An 18,616-nucleotide genomic window follows, 5' to 3' on the forward strand; every position below is an offset into this window, starting at 1 on the left:
TTCATGTGTCATCTACTGCCCTGCTGATGGGCTTTTCAGTTGTTTCAATCACTTGTTCATGGGTTAATCCCACTAGGAGCTTGTAGGTAGCTCGGTAGGTGGTGCATCTTGGGTGTGCTGTTCACCCAGGTGTGCTCAGTGACGGGGGATCTATACCCAATCCCTTAAGTTCAGCATCGCTCTCTGCCTCTTCAACCACGTGCAACAGAACCTCCGTACTCTCTTTGGGCCACTCACCCTGTGTCCAACCATACTGCTTGACCTTGGGCACACCTACCAACTCCACCATTGTAACAATGAAATGGCAGACGTGGCTTCCCCAGAGAGACAGCTTTCAGATACTTGGTGGCTTTCCAGATATGCATATCCCTGATGCTCTGGAAAGTTTCTCAAGTGTTCTTAAAGTGAACATGAAGGGGCCTGGTGTGGTGGCCTAGTGGTGAAAGTCCTTGCCTTGCAAGCACCCAGGTTTCCATATGGGTGCCAGTTCATGTCCCAGCTGCTCCACTTCCCATCCAGCTCCCTGCCTGTGGCCTGGGAAAGCAGTCGAGGATGGCCCAAAGTCTTGAGACCCTGCACTCGCGTGGAAGACCTAAAAAAAGCTTCTGGCTCCTGGCTTCAGATTGGTTCAGCTCTGGCTATGACTGCCACTTGGGAAGTGAAACCACAGGAGGAAAATCTTCCTCTCTCTCCTCCTCTATAAATCTGACTTTCCAATAAAAAAAAAAAACTATATATTTTTAAAAAATGAATGTGAATGTTTGAACCTCTTGATTTGCATGCTGTTGTGGCGTTTTCTGAGTTGAGTGAAATCTTTTTGCAAATCACCTAAGGCTGCTTACTGGAAAAGCTTAGCATCTTTTGAAAACAGAGAAACAAAGTACTTAGAAAACAAGTTCAGAGATATGCGAAGACAGCAAATAATCAATCAGCTTTCAACAGGACAGAAAGTCTCAAAAAATATAGATGTGGTTTCAGCACAATATTTTTCTGTAACTAGCAGTTTAACAGAACTGCTTGCCCAGAACTGAGGAAGCAATAAGTACAACTGTAGCCTTAGGGTGTGACTCCATCCAAAAAATGGATCTATTTACATCCATCTTGGATGGCACACGAACTGCACAGGTGCACGAACTCACCACACTGCGCCAGCTGGGAGAGGGAGGAGGAGCGAAGTATTCTCATGTTTGCATTTATATCACAGGACCCAGACAGGGATCCTGAGGGTTTTTTTTTTTCTTGTTAACTTTTTTTCTTTTTAAACAAAATAATTCTAAAGAAACATTAAGATGATCTACAGCATTGCAGAATTTGAACAATTCCAAAATGGAGAAAGAAAAAGAAAAAAAAAAGTAGATACAGATAAATAACATCACTGCACCTCCAGGTTTTCAGGGTCTCTGAGTTTTAACAAATGAGAAGTTCCCTCTAGATTTCCTGGTAGCCAAGGCCAAATATTCAGCATCTTCAGTATTGAGCCTACTTTCAAGTTAGAGATCCCAAAACTTTGAAAGGCTGTTCTATGTTCCAAAACCCACCGTAATGGTTGTGCATACACTGGAAGACTAACGTGCGAGCTCAGAGGAGCGCGATTGCCTTGCCTCGCACAACACTGACAGGTGACCACGTCAGGTGGAGTATATCTATCGTGTCATTCAAAACTAACCCTCTTTTCTTTAATGGACTTGAGTGAGTCGAGGTTCTTGGCAGACAAATGGAACCAGAATAAGGCAGAGTTAGTTCTGATATCTTTGTTAAATCCGACATCCTCTGGAACTCAATCCAAGAATGTGTCCTTCTCTCTAGGAAGTAAGTAACATTTCAGCGGGTACTTTTGTTCACCCTCCTCCCCCCCGTTCTTTCCTGTTGAAGCAGATCTCCTGAAAATAAGAAGCCCTGGTTTTCCTGTCCAGACAGAACGCATTGCACAGTCTGGAACTGTTAACATCCATTTGTCAGGAGCAGGAAGTCTTTGTTTTTCAGATGCATCGCCTGGTCACGTTATAGGGTGTGACTCTTTTCATTCTACAGTTTTGGCCACTCCTTTCTGGCCAGAAAATGCCACTCTTGCCTAGGCTGTCAGCATCTAACACTCTGAGCTGTGACCTGCATGCTAGTTTCAGCTGCAATTAGGCAAATGGTCTGGTGACTTTGATTACATCTGAGGACATGCTTCCTTTGTGTGGAAGACTTCGCCCAGAAGCTACAATTTCTTAAGGTCTTGTTCATACTTCACCCCAGAACAGGAAATACTGTCACTTGATACTGAAATTAAACAACCACCTCTTTATTAAGTGGAAAACACTGGCATTTACCGTCTGGTAGCCACCATTCTACAATTGGTCTTCGGAAAGTTTGAGTAAAGTATATATTTAAAAAAATTATGCTTGAGGCTGGTGCAGTGGCTCAACAGGCTAGTTTTCCACCTGCAAGTTCCAACATCCCAAGGGAGCACTGATTCATGTCTTGGCTGCTCCACTTTTCATCCAACTCTCTGCTTATGGCCTGGGGAAAAGGTAGATAATGGCTCAAAGCCTTAGAACCCTGCACCTATGTAGGAGATTCGGAAGAAGCTCCTGGCTCCTGGCTTTGGATGGTTCAGCTCCGGCTCTTGCAGATATTTGAGTAGTGAACCAACTACTGGAAGATGTTTCTGCCTCTGTTCTCTGTAAATCTTTCCAGTAAAAATAAATAATTTTTTAAGAAAAGTATGCACGAAGTTTGAAAACTTGTAGCACTAGAAGAAACTTGTACTGAGTTGTGGTAATCTGCAGCATTTAGGTTTTTTTTTTTAAGATTTATTAACTTTAATGGAAAGGCAGATATACACAGAGAGGAGACAGAAAGATCTTTCATCTGATGATTTACTCCCCAAGTGACTGCACCAGCTGGAGCAGCGCCGATCTGAAGCCAGGAGCCAGGAGCTCTTCAGGGTCTCCCACACAGGGGCAGGGTCCCAAAGCCTTGGGCCGTCCTCGACTGCTTTCCCAGGCAATAAGCAGGGAGCTGGATGGGAAGCGGGGCCACTGGGATTAGAACCGGCGCCCATATGGGATCCCGGGCGTGTTCATGGAGAGGACTTTAGCTACAAGGCCACCGCGGCATGCCCAGCATTTACTTTCAATCACTGAGGAGGTTAAGACGTTTTTCAGAAATCCAATCAGAGCAACATCAATTCTACTAAAATGGAAACAAGAACAAATACCAAATTAGTGATGAAGCTTGAATGGGACAATGATAAATCATTGATGCTTTCGAGAATTTTATGAACGATGTTTTACAGAAATCAGCACTCTGATTTTTCATTTTATTTATTTATTTATTTATTTATTTATTTATTTTGGAAAGGCAGAGTCACAGAGAGAGAGAAACAGAGAGAAAGAGCTTCTCTACTCTGGTTCACTTCCTAAATGGCCTCAATGGTTGGAGCCAAGCTAGTCCAAAGCCAGAAATCTGAAATTTTTTCCAGGTCTCCCATGTGAAGCCAGGAACCCAAGGACTGGGAAATCCTGCTTTCCCAGGTTATAAAGAGGGAGATGGCTCAGAAGTGGAGCAGCTGGGACTCCAGTTGCAGCCTCTATGGGATATAAGCACTACAGGTACACATTTGGCCTAGTACATCACAGCACTGGCCCCAATAACTTGTTGTTTTATTTTCTTTGTACCATTCTTACATAGTTGAGAGGGACCTACAGCCATGTGGGCCTAGGATCAGGGTAAGGAGAGTCAAGATATGGAGGAAGGTGGGTGGGACAAATGTTTCATTTTTTTTTTCTCCAGTGTCCACATGGACATAAGGAGGAAGGCTGCTCTTTGTTGTTTGACTATGCCAGCACCCAGAGAAGGGGTTGGTCATTTATGAAACCTGAGAGATCCCAAGATGGGGAAGAATGTTCCAAGGGTGTTACTTGAGTTGTTTTGATATTCTGAGACATTTTTGGCTTTATTGCTCCAGGGTTGATAAAATCATTCCAAGGTTTATGGGCTAACCAAGTCCACCTTGGTGCATCTGCAAGCCAGGAAACATGTTGCAAAGCTTGGCCAGGAGAGCAATCCAAACTGTTCTGCTTTCCATCCTCTTAGGAGGCACTCACTGGCTTAGATGAGCTGGTTGACTTGTCCCTTGGTGCATCTGGGCATGCTATCCACTGCACAAGCATCAGCAACTAAGGAGACCAGTTTCCTGACACATGTACTCCAAGGTTATTAAAAAAAGGATTTATTTCTTTAATTTGAATGGCAGATCACTTCCCAAAAGACTACAATGGCCAAAGTTGCTGGTTCACCCCTCATGTAGCCAGCCATAATCCCTGAAGCTGAGCCAATCCGAAGCCAGGAGCCTGGAGGTTTTCCAGGTCTCCCATGTGAATACAGGGCCCCCAAATTTTGGGTCATTCCTCCACTGCTTTCCCAGGCCACAAGCACAGAGATGGATGGGAAGCAGAATACCTGGACACAAACCAGCATGCAAGGTAAGGAATTAGTACTGAGTCGTTCTAATAAACTCACCCTGTAGAGGCTAAATCTAGAGTACATGGGCCATACTCCAAGCAAGTACTGTTTTGTACTGCTTTTCGATTTGGGGAACTTCATAAAAATCTGCACAGCAGATCAACAGAAAGAAAGGGTTGTCTGAGAGGACAAATGTCCTCTGGCTTCTGTGCGTTGAGGTCGAGAGCCTCCACCGTGCTGTTTTATGAAGCAAAAGCAAGCAGTGAGTAAAGACCTGGGGAAGCAGAGAGCATTGACTGTTTGAGGAATCAGTCTCAGGTAAATAGACACTAGAATGACAGGTTCATTGTTGAGGTTGTATTTTAACTCAAATGCCAAAGTGAGGACAAGTAGGAACTAGTGTGCTGTGTACAAGGAAAAAAAAAAAAAACGAGCCAGCCCTTACTTATTGGTAGGATTCAATTTATCAGCCTGTGTGTAAGCAACATCCGTCGGTGCTATCAGTTCCGAGCTGAGTCTGTGTGAGGTCTCCCTTTGAGGCTAAGCATCTTTGTTGGCCTGGCTCTTTGGCAGTTCTTTTGAGAATTGGAACACAAAAGGCAGAAAGTACAACATTATACAGCATAGTCTTATGTATTGGCTGGCTTGCATCTATTTACTTTTTTTTTTTTTACTAGTTTATTTTGGTGAAGAAGTTTTAAAGTACATACACATGAGAGTTCAAATATGCATGATAACAAAATTCTTGCAGCAAAATAAACGTATCTTTTTATTTCACTTTTGACAAATTGAGTTTTTTTAAAATTTTTGAATTTATTTTCTGATATACATTTTCTGATAAAATTGTGAATCAGTTACTATGTAACAAAAATTTTCTGTGTAGTCACCTGGCACTAAGAATCAACACATATTTTTTTCTTCTTAAAAAAAGTTATCTTATTATCCTTTTTAATTTTCTTTGGAAGGCAGAGTTACAGAGGGGGACACACAGAGTGATCTTTCATCTTTTGGGGGAATCACTCCCCCAAAATAGTTGCCACAGCTGAGGTGAGTCAAACTGAAGCTGGGAGCATAGAACGTCAGGAACCCAGGCATTTGGGCTGTCACCCAGTGCTCTCCCAGGCTCCTTAACAGGATGCTGGGTTTGGAAGCAGAGCAGCCGGATTCAAAGAGGCACTCAGGCAGTAGCTGGCATTGCAGGCAGGGGCTTACATCCTCCATGCCACAATGCCACACCCCAAGACTCAACATGTTATAAAGACTCACCTACAATCATTTTCTTTTTTTTTTTAAGATTTATTTTATTTTTAATTGGAAAGGCGGATATACAGAGAGGAGAGACAGAGAGGAAGATCTTCCGTCCGATGATTCACTCCCCAAGTGATCGCAACGGCCGTCCCGGGCCACAGGCAGGGAGCTGGATGGGAAGCAGGGCTGCTGGGATTAGAACCGGCGCCCATATGGGATCCCGGGCGTGCAAGGCGAGGACCTTAACCACTGCGCCACCGCGCCGTGCCCTACAATCATTTTCTGATCCTTGACTTTATGCTTTTGTGGAATCCCTGGATCCAGAGACTTACTTGAATACGTATAACAGATCGTTTACATAATTGTCAGCGCTGTTACTCCTCAAGGAGGGGCTTACACGCAGGGACATGTCAAATTAGTTATATACTCAGTTCCTTTCTCCATTTACTCACACATACACAGAGAGAGAGAGACAGAGAGAGAGAGAGAGAGAGAGAGAAAGTAGGTGGTTGGTGCCAGGAGAACAAGTAGCAAAAGCATAAAGAAGGAAAGACATTGTTGCAATTTGACATGCTACAAAACGTAAGTATATTATATAAGGAACTCAAAGGCTAAAAAAGATAATAAACCGTAAGTACCTATCCAAGAATTTATAGCAGTCTTGAGCAGTTATTGTGGACTTTCACAGGTAAGGAATCGGGGAGGAGAAAGAACGGCGTGGGTAGATCAAAGTAATTTTATCTCTAGGACCATAGGAAGCCCATGTGGTCTCTAACGCTGATAGACCCAGAAATCTACGCAGAACGCCCAAGTCCCATATCATAGTTCCCGGGTGCTACCTCTGTTCTTCCTGTTTCCAAATCAGCTTCCCCCAGTGCTTTCTCTGAAATGCTGGCCCAAATGCTTGGGTTCCTGCTACCCACACAGGAGATCCAGCTAGCGTTCCTGACTTCTGGGTTAGCCTGACCCAACTCCAGTTACTGCTGGCATTTTTGCAGTAAATCAGTCATTGGAAGATTTCTCTGTCTCTCTGTGGTTCTGCCTTTGAAATAAATATATTTTAAATATTTACAAAAAAGGCCTGACGCAATAGCTAAATCCCTACCTTGCAAACACCGACATCCCATATAAGTGCTGGTTCATGTCCCAGCTGCTCCACTTCCTTTCCAGCTCCCTGCTTGTGCCCTGGGAAAGCAGAGAAGAATGACCCATGGCTTTGGGACCCTGTACCTGCATGGGAGACCTGGAAGAAGCTCCTGGCTTCATCACTGCTCAACTTTGGCTGTTGCAATCATTTGGGGAGTAAACCAGTGGATGGAAGGTCTTTCAATCTCTCCTCTCTGTAAATCTGATACTCATTTTCAATAAAAATAAGTCAATATTTTTATAAAATTCACAAAGAAGCTGGCATCAAAAAAACTGGTATGATCACCTCACTGTACCTACTTTCAGCAGTTCCTTATCTTGCTAATTCCTTTCTCCATTCTTTCCTTCATTCTTGCTAAGCACTGTACCTCTGTCTTTTAAAAAAAAAAATTTCTTTTAAGATTTATTCATTGAATTAAGCAGGTGGAATGTTGCACCACTGATTCACTACCCAGATGGCTGTAACATCTGGGGCTGAATGAGGCGAAAGCTAAGAGCTAGGAATTGGACCCAGGTAGTGCATATGGCTTAAGGGGGGCTCATAAATTCCAGCATCACACTTGTTTCCAGGCACATTAGCAGGACGCTGGATAGAATTTAGCCACCAATCTCATGGTTGTGGGTCTTCCTAAGCCACAGCTTAACCTATGTTATCATGATGTCTGTCTTCTCACTCATCATCCTTCATAAAAAACAAAGCAAGTTCCCCATTTTCCCTCAGAACTCCTCTCTCCTCTGCACACCTTTCTCCCGTGAACTTCTCAAGGGACCAACCTTGCCAAGAGATTTTCTGCGATGAAGTCTACAGTCAATGTTGACATGACAAAAGGCATCACTGTGTAACACATCACAATTCTGTAAGTGGAAAAAGAGAAAAAGAGAGGTGAGGAGAAATAGAGTGAGAGAGAGATCTACAAATTAAGAAGATCCTTTCCTTTGGTTCTTTGGAATAAGGTAGACCTGTTTGACTCCTGGTCATGCCACTAAGGAGTTGTGCTGCTGTGGATAAACTACTTGTTTTATTAAGTGTTCTCTAAAGTTTTCTGTGGATCTGAGATGTTACCAGATGCTCTATAGAATAATTTTCCTCAAGTAGAATTTTTTTTTCAATATTACTTCTTTATTTGAAAGGCAGAGTTACAGAGAGAGAGAGAAGGAGAGACAGAAAGAGATCTTCCAAATGGCCAAGGCTGGGACAGTTCAAAGCTAGGAGCTTCATCCAGGTCTCCCACATGCCTGCAGGGACCCAAGCACTCGGGCCATCCTCCGCCGTTTTCCCAATCTCATTAGCAGGGAGCTGGGTAGGAAACCCATATGATATGCAAGCTTGCAAAGGGGAGGATTAGCCAGTTGAGCCATTGTGCCAGGTCCAATGAAACTTTTTCATTTTAAGAATAAACTTTTTCATTTTAAGACATCCTGACTTTAGATTATTTGCATTTTTATTCCTGCTGTCACATGGCTCTTTCCAGTTTCGAAATGCTCTTATAACTTCACACAGACTTCACATTCATATCATTACAGTCATCTTCCTCATTGACTGTAGGTTTTCCTTGAGTTTTTTCCATCCTTAAGAAATCCTTGCGACATTTTCACCAAGATAGACATTTCACCAAGACAGTCAACAGGGCATCTTCTGCCCCCTCCCCAAATCAAAGCGAAAGCAATGTCTTCAGATGCCAAGAAGGCAGTGCTGAAAGGGGCCAGAAAAGGAGGGGAGAAGGTGGTGGAGGAAGAGAGGAAAAGGACAAAGAGGAGGAAGAAGATACACACTCGTCACCCAGGTTCTGGCAGGGGCACGAATGTCCTTACAGGAATACCCCCTGGGGACACAAGCTTGATCACTATGCCATCCCTGAGCTGCCATGAGGAGACTACACATCTGTGCTTATTGTGAATGTCAAAGTCAACAAGCACCATAGCAAACAGGCTGTGACACTGATGTAGCCAAGGTCGACACCCTGATCAGGCCTGACCAGATAATGTGAGGCTTTGCATGTTGCCAACAAAACTGAGATCATTCTAAACACGTTTTCCACTATTAGAAAGAGAGAAAGAAAGAAAAGAAAGAAAGAAGAAAAGAAAAGAAAAGAAGGAAGGAAGGAAGGAAAGAAAAGAAAAGAAAGAAAGAAAGAAAGAAAGAAAGAAAGAAAGAAAGAAAGAAAGAAAGAAAGAAAGAAAGAAAGAAAGAAAGAAAGAAAGGAAGGAAGGAAGGAAGGAAGGAAGGAAGGAAGGAAGAAAGAGAAAAGGAAAGAAAGAAAGAGAAAGAAAGAGAATTATGACCTTGAGGTCATAAATATACACCATGGAATACCATTATGCCATTAAAAAAAGGATAAAATTCTGTCATTAGCCACAACACAAAAGAAACTGAAAGATCTTATGCCACATGACACAAGCCAGACCAAGAGAGACAAATACTGCACGATTTCATCCATAGGTGGAATTCAAAGAAAAAAACAGAGTAGGTAGTATTTATCATAGGCAGTGGAGAGTAGGGGGGGAGTTGGTCAACAGGAACTAAGCTACAGTTAGATAGGAGACAAAGTTCTGGTGTCCTATGGCACAGCAGGTGACCGTAGATAATGACAATATACTGTATATTTCAAAAAGCTACAAGCGAATTAGGCATGCCTTCACCACAAAGAATGATAAGTGTTTGAGAAACAGATACGCTTACCTCATCTGAACAGTACACAACGCATATGTGGCTCAAAACCTCACGGCACCACATGGACATGTACAATTTTTATGTGTGCATTTAAAACAATAGAATCGAGGAAGAAATCCTGGAGGTGTATTGCAGGCTTCCCTCTGTCAGCAGGCAGGAGCACTGACCCCGAGACTCGAGGGCGCCCGTGAGCCCTCCAGCCCCCACGGCCCGGTGCCCGCCCTCTCCATGCCCTCATTCTGTCTTCCCTTACTCATGCCAGCCAGCACCCTCTTATCCTTTGCCCTCTGCCAGCTGTGTCAGGATGTGTTTCCGCTTCACACCAAGTCCCATTACTTTAATCTGAAGCAAAACAACGAGGTTCTGCAATTGGATATTTCAACGTAGACTGTGCTTTCCCTGGACTGACGTGTTTCCTGGAAAGCTAATGGTCACTCTTTTGATGATTTTGCCCCTTGCTCCCCACTGAAGAGCGAGTTTCATTATTTTGTGAACCTCATCGATCACCTCTTTATTTGCATTCTGTCATACAGAGAACCTTTCACCTTTACTTAGGATGATCTTTGTTTGATTTTTGACTTCAAATAACCTACCCTGATACTGAATGCATTGCTTTTGCTTTTAGAATGTTAGAACATTCACCTTACCAGCCTAAGAGCTCATCTAATCCAACTCCTAACTCTCCTGGCAAGAAGACTAGCTCAGAGAAGTTGTTCCCGTTAGTCCCACAGCCAGTGCTATACTGAGGCGCCAGGAAGTTCAACTGAGTGCCTGTCCTTCCTCGGAGGCAGAAGCTCTGGCTATACAGTTGAGCCATTCTGCATCTGCAGCTTTGTGCAACCATGAACCAAATGTTTTGAGGAGAAACAGGTATTGCAATAGGGAGGGTCAAGTCAAGCACTTGGGGTGCCTGCCTCTTACGTAGGAATAAACGTTTGAGTTCCAGCTCCTCTGCCTCCAATCTTCCTCCCTGTTAATGTGCCTGGGAAAGTAAAGGGGGATAATGGTCCAGGTACTTGGGCCCTTGCCGCCTGTATAGGAGACCAAGATGCAGTCCCTGGTTCCTCCTGGGCCCAACACCTCCTCTTTTCATGTCTGTCACTCTGCCTTTCATTTGAATACTTGTTTTTTTAACTGTTGGGAAAATATTTGCATCCATGCAGAACATATTTTTCATTATTATTTTTAATACTAGAAGGTGTATGTATTTGCTTATTTGAAAGGAAGAGTGGCACAGAGAGAACTTTATCTGCTAGTTTACTCCTCAAATGCCTGCAACAGTTGGGGTTGGGCCTGGTCCAAGACAAAGCCAGGATGTTCACTGGGGTCTCCCACTTGGTTAAACAGGCACTGAAACACTTGAACCATCCTCTGCTGCATCCCCCAGACACATTTTTTTTTTCTTTTAGCCTTTATTTTTGTTGAAAAGAAAGATTTCCAGAGAGAGAAAAATGATGACCTTTCTCTTCTGTTTCATTCCCCAAGTGGCTACAATGGCTGGAGCTGAGCTGATCTGAAGCCAGGAGCCAGGAACCTCCTCCGGGTCTCCCACACAAGTGCAGGGTCCCAAGGCTATGGGCCGTCCTCGACTGCTTTCCCAGACACAAGCAGGGAGCTGGATGGGAAGTGGAACAGCTGGGACACAAACCGGCAGGCATGTAGGATCCTGGTGCATGCAAGGCGAGGATTGAGCCACGAGGCGCTTGTGCCAGGTCCAGGTACAAGAGTTCTAAGCAGCAGCGTAATGTGCTACACAGTCTCCATGTTAAAGCCCTCATGTTTCTTACTTCCTTATGTAACATCAATGAAGAGAAGGAAATGCACTATGAAGGATCAGGAGACGGGAATGCTCCTGCTGCTGCTGCTGTAAGGAAGTGCAGAAAAACAGGCTGCAGGTGGCAGAAAGCCAAGAGAAGGCCAGGCAGCACAGCTGTGATCAGGGTGAGGGGACACACGCATCAGGTGGAAACAGGAAACAAGGCTTTCAAGCCAACCCAGGTGAGTTTGCTCTAAGTTCCAACAACACTGTCCCCTAAATCTTCTACAGTTTCCATTTGTTATTCCACTTATTTCTCTGATGAACCTTGGGATTTAGGTATGAGGTTTGTGTGCACCTATGTGTGTTATATGTATATTTCAGAATTAGATTACAAAAACCCCAGGTTAGAGTTGCCAAATAACTTGCTTCCAGCTACACAACAGTAGCTTCCTCTGCTGCCAACAGTTCTAGAACACCCTTTCAAGGCAATGTACAAAGTAAGTCACTTTAGAAGTCCATACACAGGGGCCTGAGATCCTGGAAACCAAAAAGATACAGGCCTTGAAAGAAAAATAAAACCCAAGGGCAAGTACAGGCTTGTAGTTTTAATAGAGGGAATGAGAGGCCAATTAAAAAAAAAAAAAAAAAAGACTTGTTGCTGTCCGATCCACCACCTTGAACACAGACAGACATGTCTTGGTAAGGGAAATTGTCAGGTGTTCCTAGCTCAGAATTTGCAGCCTCCTTTGAGCGTTTCAGTGAATGTCATCCCGACCCAGCAGAATTCACTGCACATGAGAACTGGGCCATGCAGCATAGAGCTATACAAACTTGGCTGCTTCTTTCCGTTCCTCAGCTCCCGCAGCAGGAATGCATTCGCACACATGCATGCCACTACAACAATCCAACAACCTGGAGTCTCCTTTGGCAGAAACTTACGTCACGAATAGAAATAAGTCCTGAAGGAGGCCAAAGGGTTGGAGGGTGGTTGCACCCAACATAATCCATAACGCAGGGGAAGACAATGTGGAAAATGCCCTTCAATAACACTAGGCTGTTGTGTGTGGAGCCATGGGAAGGCTGAGGTTAGGGTCTGCCCGGCAATTCTGATGTGATGCCTGCCAGGCTCAAACGAACACCAAGATGCTGGATCCCTGTAGCACTCGCCTAGGAGTAACAGCGCATTTCACAAATAAAGTTCATCCTTTCATAAAAAGTCACAAAGGCCAAGTTTGTTCCTGACTTACTTCATTGTCTTCATGAAGGTATTCATTTGTTTTAAAGCTGACCTTTCCCCCCAGATGTAAAAAACTGAAGATGTAATCAATGTACGTCTTTGGTTCAAATAATAATAATAAATAAAAAGGCAGAGGTTTTGGGATTGTGAGAGACATCCTATTACATTTTCCTCTCAATCTTCATTTTCCTAAGAGCGTGTTATTACTCCAGAGCCGTGTCTCACTTCTATTTGGGGAAATACAGCTTAAAAGCTGTAATTGCTGTGGGAGAGAACATCGAAGGAGGGTAATGCAGAGTAAACCACAGCCACGCGGATGAAGTCTGAAGATTCTAACAGTGAAAATAAAACAGAAAGCTAACTTTGAAAGAAGGTAGCAGCCCCAGGGTGCAGGCTCAGGAAGCCAATACTTAGAAAGGGAAATGAAATGCATTGAATAACAGATTAAGCGTTAACACACTCACTGAGAAAAGCTACAAGACACATTTCTTGGCATGGAGAAACTCATTTCAAGCACTGGCTAGTCCTAAGACTTAGGGAACCTGGAGGCTGTGTCGGTCAGATCCTGCTCCTGTCCCCAAGCAGCAGGGTTGGCTGAAAGGAAACCGGGTGGGGGAGGGGAGGAAGTAATCTCATAGCAGACAAATCAGTGGAGGTGCCTGGAAAATAAAACTTTGTGTGCAATCTGCCAAAACCACCCCGCATCTTTTACTGAACGGCATAGCAAAAGTGGAGATGAGTCCATGTTTCAGTTCAGGCATTCGTGTGCGGTAAGAGAGGGTGCTTAGAAAACAACCCAGAGAAGGTGGCTCTGTTGGACACTCAATGATACAATCGGTGATAACATATGCTGTTCAAATTAACCTTATTTTCTTCAATTCTTGATTTTCAGATGATTCAGAAAATCATATTTATAATTTTTCTTATATGGTTTTTGAGCTTTAAAATTAAAAACTAAAAATTATATATATTGGTGATGTACAATGTGGTATTTTGGTATACAGATATGTGTACATTGTGAAATTATTGAATCAAACGAGTAACCAATGTATTTGAAGGCTTGGTAAAGAATGCCAAATAAGTCATGCTCCAGATGTTGTAGATGTGTTGTACATACAGGGTTCAGGCAGAAATGTTGGCTAATGCAATACAGATGTTCTTCCCTTGTGACGGAATCATTCTACTAAGCCCATCCTAAGTTGGAAGCAACTTAAAGTGAAGATGTGTTTAACTTACCTAGCCTCCCCAATAGCACAGCTTAGCCCAGGCTACCCTAGGACAAGGGCTCTTGTTAGCCAATAGGCAAAAATCATCTATCACGAAGCTACTTCATAATAAAGTGTTGAATTGCTCTTGTGACTTTGGAATACTGTTCCAGAAAACGCTGGCAACAGCGCACCCTGTGAGCACACACTGGGAGCTGTGCTGGAAGCTGTGGGCTGCTGTCTGGGATTCTGACAGAGGATTCTGTACAGTTATTACTGTGCAGATCACAATTCCAGACTCAAGAGTGTGAAGACACATTCCTTTGAGTTTTATTTATTTTTGTTGAAAAGGCAGCTCAGATTTACCAAGAGGAAAGATCTTCCATCCTTTGATGCACTCCCAAGTGGCCACATTAGCCAGAGCTGAACTGAGCCAATCCAAAGCCAGGAGCCTCTCTTGGGTCTCCCATGTGGGTTGGTACAGGGAGGGTCCCAAGGCTTTGCAGGGAACTGGATGGGAAATGGAGCAGCTGGGACACGAACCAGAGACCATATGGGATGTGGGCACAAGCAAGGCCAGGATTTAGCTACTAGGCTACAGCGCCAGGCACCCTAACACACATTTCTGTGAAGTCAGTTAATATGCCTTCATCCCATGAACACAATACCTGGGTTTGGTTCCTGCCTCTGGTTTGAGTAGAGCTTCCTGCTGGTCCAAGCTCTTGCAGTGACAAGTAGTTTTGGCCTCAAGCATCGTGTCCATGCCACCCACTTGGGAGACCTGAATTGAGTTCCCAACTTCTGGCTTGCTTCAGTCCCTGAGTGGGGTGAGGTAGAGAGGACTATGGTTTGTGGGCATCTGGTGAGTAAGCAAGCAGACTGAAACTCTTTTTCTCAGATAAATAAATGTTCACCCCTCATAATTCCAAAAATGTAATGTCTTCCCCATCTTAACTAAGCACCATACACTGTGTCCAACATTTTTGCAGTCAGAGGTGTTGCTAGCAAACCTAGCATGAATTTCTCGTCTTTGCTTCACAATTTCATGAATGCAAGTATGGTTTTTATTGCAAATCTTAGAAAACTCAGCATATAATTTTTTCCCCCAAGATTGAGAACTTTTATCTTTTCTCCTGAAGCATTTGATGGCTTTTCTCTGGCATATCTGAACTGCCAGCATCATTATTAGCTTTGCACTTTGGGGCTACGATTAAGTAAAGCAAGCATTTCTTGATGCAAACACCGAAATACTGCAGCTCGCTGTCTGATAACAGCCAGCTACTAAGCGACTCAGAAGCAGACAGTGTAAGCAGTGTGGATGCACTGGGCGAGCCGACTCATGTGCTGGGGGGCGGGGGGACAGAGCAGCTTGCTGGAATATTTCACCTGCGACTCAGAATCGCATTCAATTTAGAACTCAAGAATTGGGTAGTTCTGAAATTTTCCGTTAATATTTTCAAACTGAGGTTGACCACAAGTAACTGAAACTATAGAAAGTGAAACCAGTGGATGAGGGCGGAACTGTCGTACCCATTGCTTTTCTCAGAATCATTCAAGTAAATCAAGTTTTGAACCAAGCGAGAGCTGTCCGAGAAGCCCACATTTCCTAACGCGTTTCCCGCTGCCGTGCATCTTACGAGGCAGCAGAGGATAGTTCAGGTAACTGGGTCCCTGCCGTCCATGTAGGAGACCCAGACTGAGTTCCAGGCTACTGGCTTCCATTCAGGCCTAGCACTAGTTTTGTAAAGATTTGCACAAAGAACCAGCGGGTGGGAGCTCTCTGTCTCTCTACCTCTTCCACCCCACCACACACAGAAAAGCAAAAAACAAACTACACAAAGACGACTTAGAATTTCACAGCAGTAAGACATTAATGGTTAGGCAATGAGTCAAAAGGTAGCAAAATAATTTTTAAAGCGGCCTATGTAAAAACTTAGGAAAAAAAAAAACCCTACTGTTGTCATGTTTTAATCTGCATATAATCTCTAAAATCCCTATCCTTATATCAAAATGTACATGGAAGGGCAGGCCTTGGTCGCGGTTGTCAGCTCTCTGTGAGGGCTGCGTCACACGTGGCAGGGTCTGGGTTTGAGCCCCAGCTCTGCTTTCCATCCCACCTTCCTGCAAGTGTGCAGCTTGGGAGGCACCGGGCAATGGGCTCAGTGTTTGCACCCCTGCCACCACAAAATGTTAACTCTCTAATCAAATGTGGATATGTCCCAGGTTCTAATCATTTTATTTGTAAAGACAATCGTTTAGAATCTTTAAAGAAAGAAAAAAGCAAAAACTGACAGTATTTCCTAGGGTAACTATCTTATGAAATCCTTCCGTGGCTCCCTTTTTCTTCTCTAGATGCTCTTGGTTACATGCCTGTCTATAATTGTGTTCTTCCAAAATCTCAATACATTTCCATTATGAGATCTGATCTCATTTGAAAGTCAGCCACACAGTGCTTCAAAGTTTGCACATTCTATTTGTGTCTATAAAACATCTCATTCAAAAACCCTGTTTCCTTGACATTTGGCTAAATCCCTGTACTAGTTCTCATTTGTCAATTTGTCATGCTTCCCTCATGTGTCAGCTGTACTGTGGCCGTCAGCTCTTCCTCCAGTCACAAAACATTTGTTGAACCTTTTTTTTTTTTTTCCTTTTTAGCTTCTGAATCAGAAAACTCAGCCCCCAAAGGCAGTCTGCTTTTAGTTGGAGATCATAACTTTGGAGATCAAGTCTGTCTTGACATACCCTCCTGTGACAGAGTTTAACGAGACCCAGCACTTTGACATCTCAATATTACCTTCTGCTCCCTGGCCAGTTTGCACAGGTAAACTTGCATTTTTGGTTTGATGCATTAACTATTCACCTTACTCCAGCATTTCTCGGTCTATTAGCAGCGTGGCTTTATTAGTATGAACCATGTGTATATTACTGTCTGTGCCTAAACCCAGATATCAAATTTATGTAAATTGACCTGACTAATGAAGTAATCCTAATATATTTCTTCTACAGAAATTATCTAGTGCATAAGAATGAACAATAGTATTTTTTAGGTATGAAAAGAGAATGGTCAATTTTTTGCTGAACAAACAATGGCTGATTTGAAAAATCACTTGGGGCAGGGATTCCAAACTGGCCTGCAAACACATTAGAATCTCAGAGACCTAAAAATCCCTGACCCCAAGCCAGTATATCTTAAAGCTTTTCCAACCTGCAGGTATGTTTGAACCCGAATCACAGTTTAAATACATCTACAGTAAAATCCTAATTTATTCAATCACAGTCCTTCTTCCCCCCACCCCTTTCTCATACTAAATCCCTCTCCAGATTAACAATGATAAAGGATAAACACAAACTTAACACAAAAAGCTAATGGAAGGCATGAAGAATGACCAGAACCAGACAGAAGCTGCAGTGAACTCTCCGTAAAAGGGGAAAACTTCCAGATAGACAAAGCTTGTGGTTCTACCCCTGGGGCAGTGCTCATTTTTCATCTGGCTGGAGTGGCAGACACCTGCAGCCCGAGAGACCCGAGATAGTATGGGCAGAGCAGGAAGATTAGGAAAATCAGGAGAGAAAGAAGGCAAAACAAGAAGTCACAAGAGCAAATCCTTGATTCTAAATATGAGCTTTGCATGAACCCTTGGTAGACCTGGGCAGGAGCCCACCGTAGGCCCTGAGAAAGACAGCCCTGGAAATGCAAAGAACTAATCTGAGATTTTAGCTACTAACCACTACAAATGGTTTTCAAGTTTCAGCTCAGTCAAATGAACTTCCTAAGGGCAAAACTGCACTTTTCAGAGGTATATAGATAGCAAAATCACCTATAATACCTAACGTATAATAAATTACTAGATGAGAAAATGTGACGGCTGACTAAAGCAAAATATAATCAACAGAACTCAACTGTGATGTTACTATTAGCAAGTTAGAGCTTTAAAGCAGCTATTACCAGTAGCTTAAAGAAATACATATGCATAAATAATAAATCAATCAAGAATATCTCAGCAGAGACCCAAGAATATTAGAAAGAACTAAATGGAAATTACACGTGAAACCTAACAATAACTGAAGGGAAAACGTACTAAGTGAGTGAAGACAGAGGAGTTAATTAAATCAAACAAATTACTGAATCTGAAAGATAAAGGAAACTGGAAAAAAGCCAGCTTTAGAGACATGCAGGACAGTCTCAAGTAACCCATCATAAATTCATCGGAATTCTAGAAGTACGGAAGAAAGCTAAAAAAGAAAAAGTGACCAAAATTTTTTCTTTTCTTTTTTTTTTTTAAAGATTTATTTTTATTATTTTCTCATTGGAAAGGCGGATATACAGAGAGGAGAGACAGAGAGGAAGATTTTCCGTCCGATGATTCACTCCCCAAGTGAGCGCAACAGTCGATGCTATGCCGATCTGAAGCCAGGAGCCTCTTCCGGGTCTCCCATGCGGGTGCAGGGTCCCAAAGCCTTGGGCTGTCCTCGGCTGCTTTCCCGGGCCACAGGCAGGGAGCTGGAAAGGAAGCGGGGCTGCCGGGATTAGAACCGGCGCCCATATGGGATCCTGGGCGTGCAAGGTGAGGCCCTTAACCACTTGCGCCACAGCGCCGGGCCTGACCAACATTTTTTCAAATAAAGTTTAAAAATAAAGCTAACAACATAAACTTACAGATCCAGACAGTTCAATGAACCTTTGAGCAGGATATACACAAAGAAACTCAAAGTTAGCAGGCACATCAAGGTCAAGCGGCTGAAATTAAAAAGATCACCGAGGATGGGTGTCGCGGCAGGGCACTCAAGCCACCAGCTAGGACGCCCACACCCATCTTGCTGCTTCTGACTCAGATTCCTAACAAGGAGCCTGGGACCCATTAGTGAAATTATGAGCTAAAAGTGAAATAGACTCATTG

This window comes from Ochotona curzoniae, unplaced genomic scaffold (assembly GCF_017591425.1).
Source record: "Ochotona curzoniae isolate NIBS_2020 unplaced genomic scaffold, NIBS_Ocur_1.0 scaffold_4812, whole genome shotgun sequence".
Taxonomy (NCBI): Eukaryota; Metazoa; Chordata; class Mammalia; order Lagomorpha; family Ochotonidae; genus Ochotona; species Ochotona curzoniae.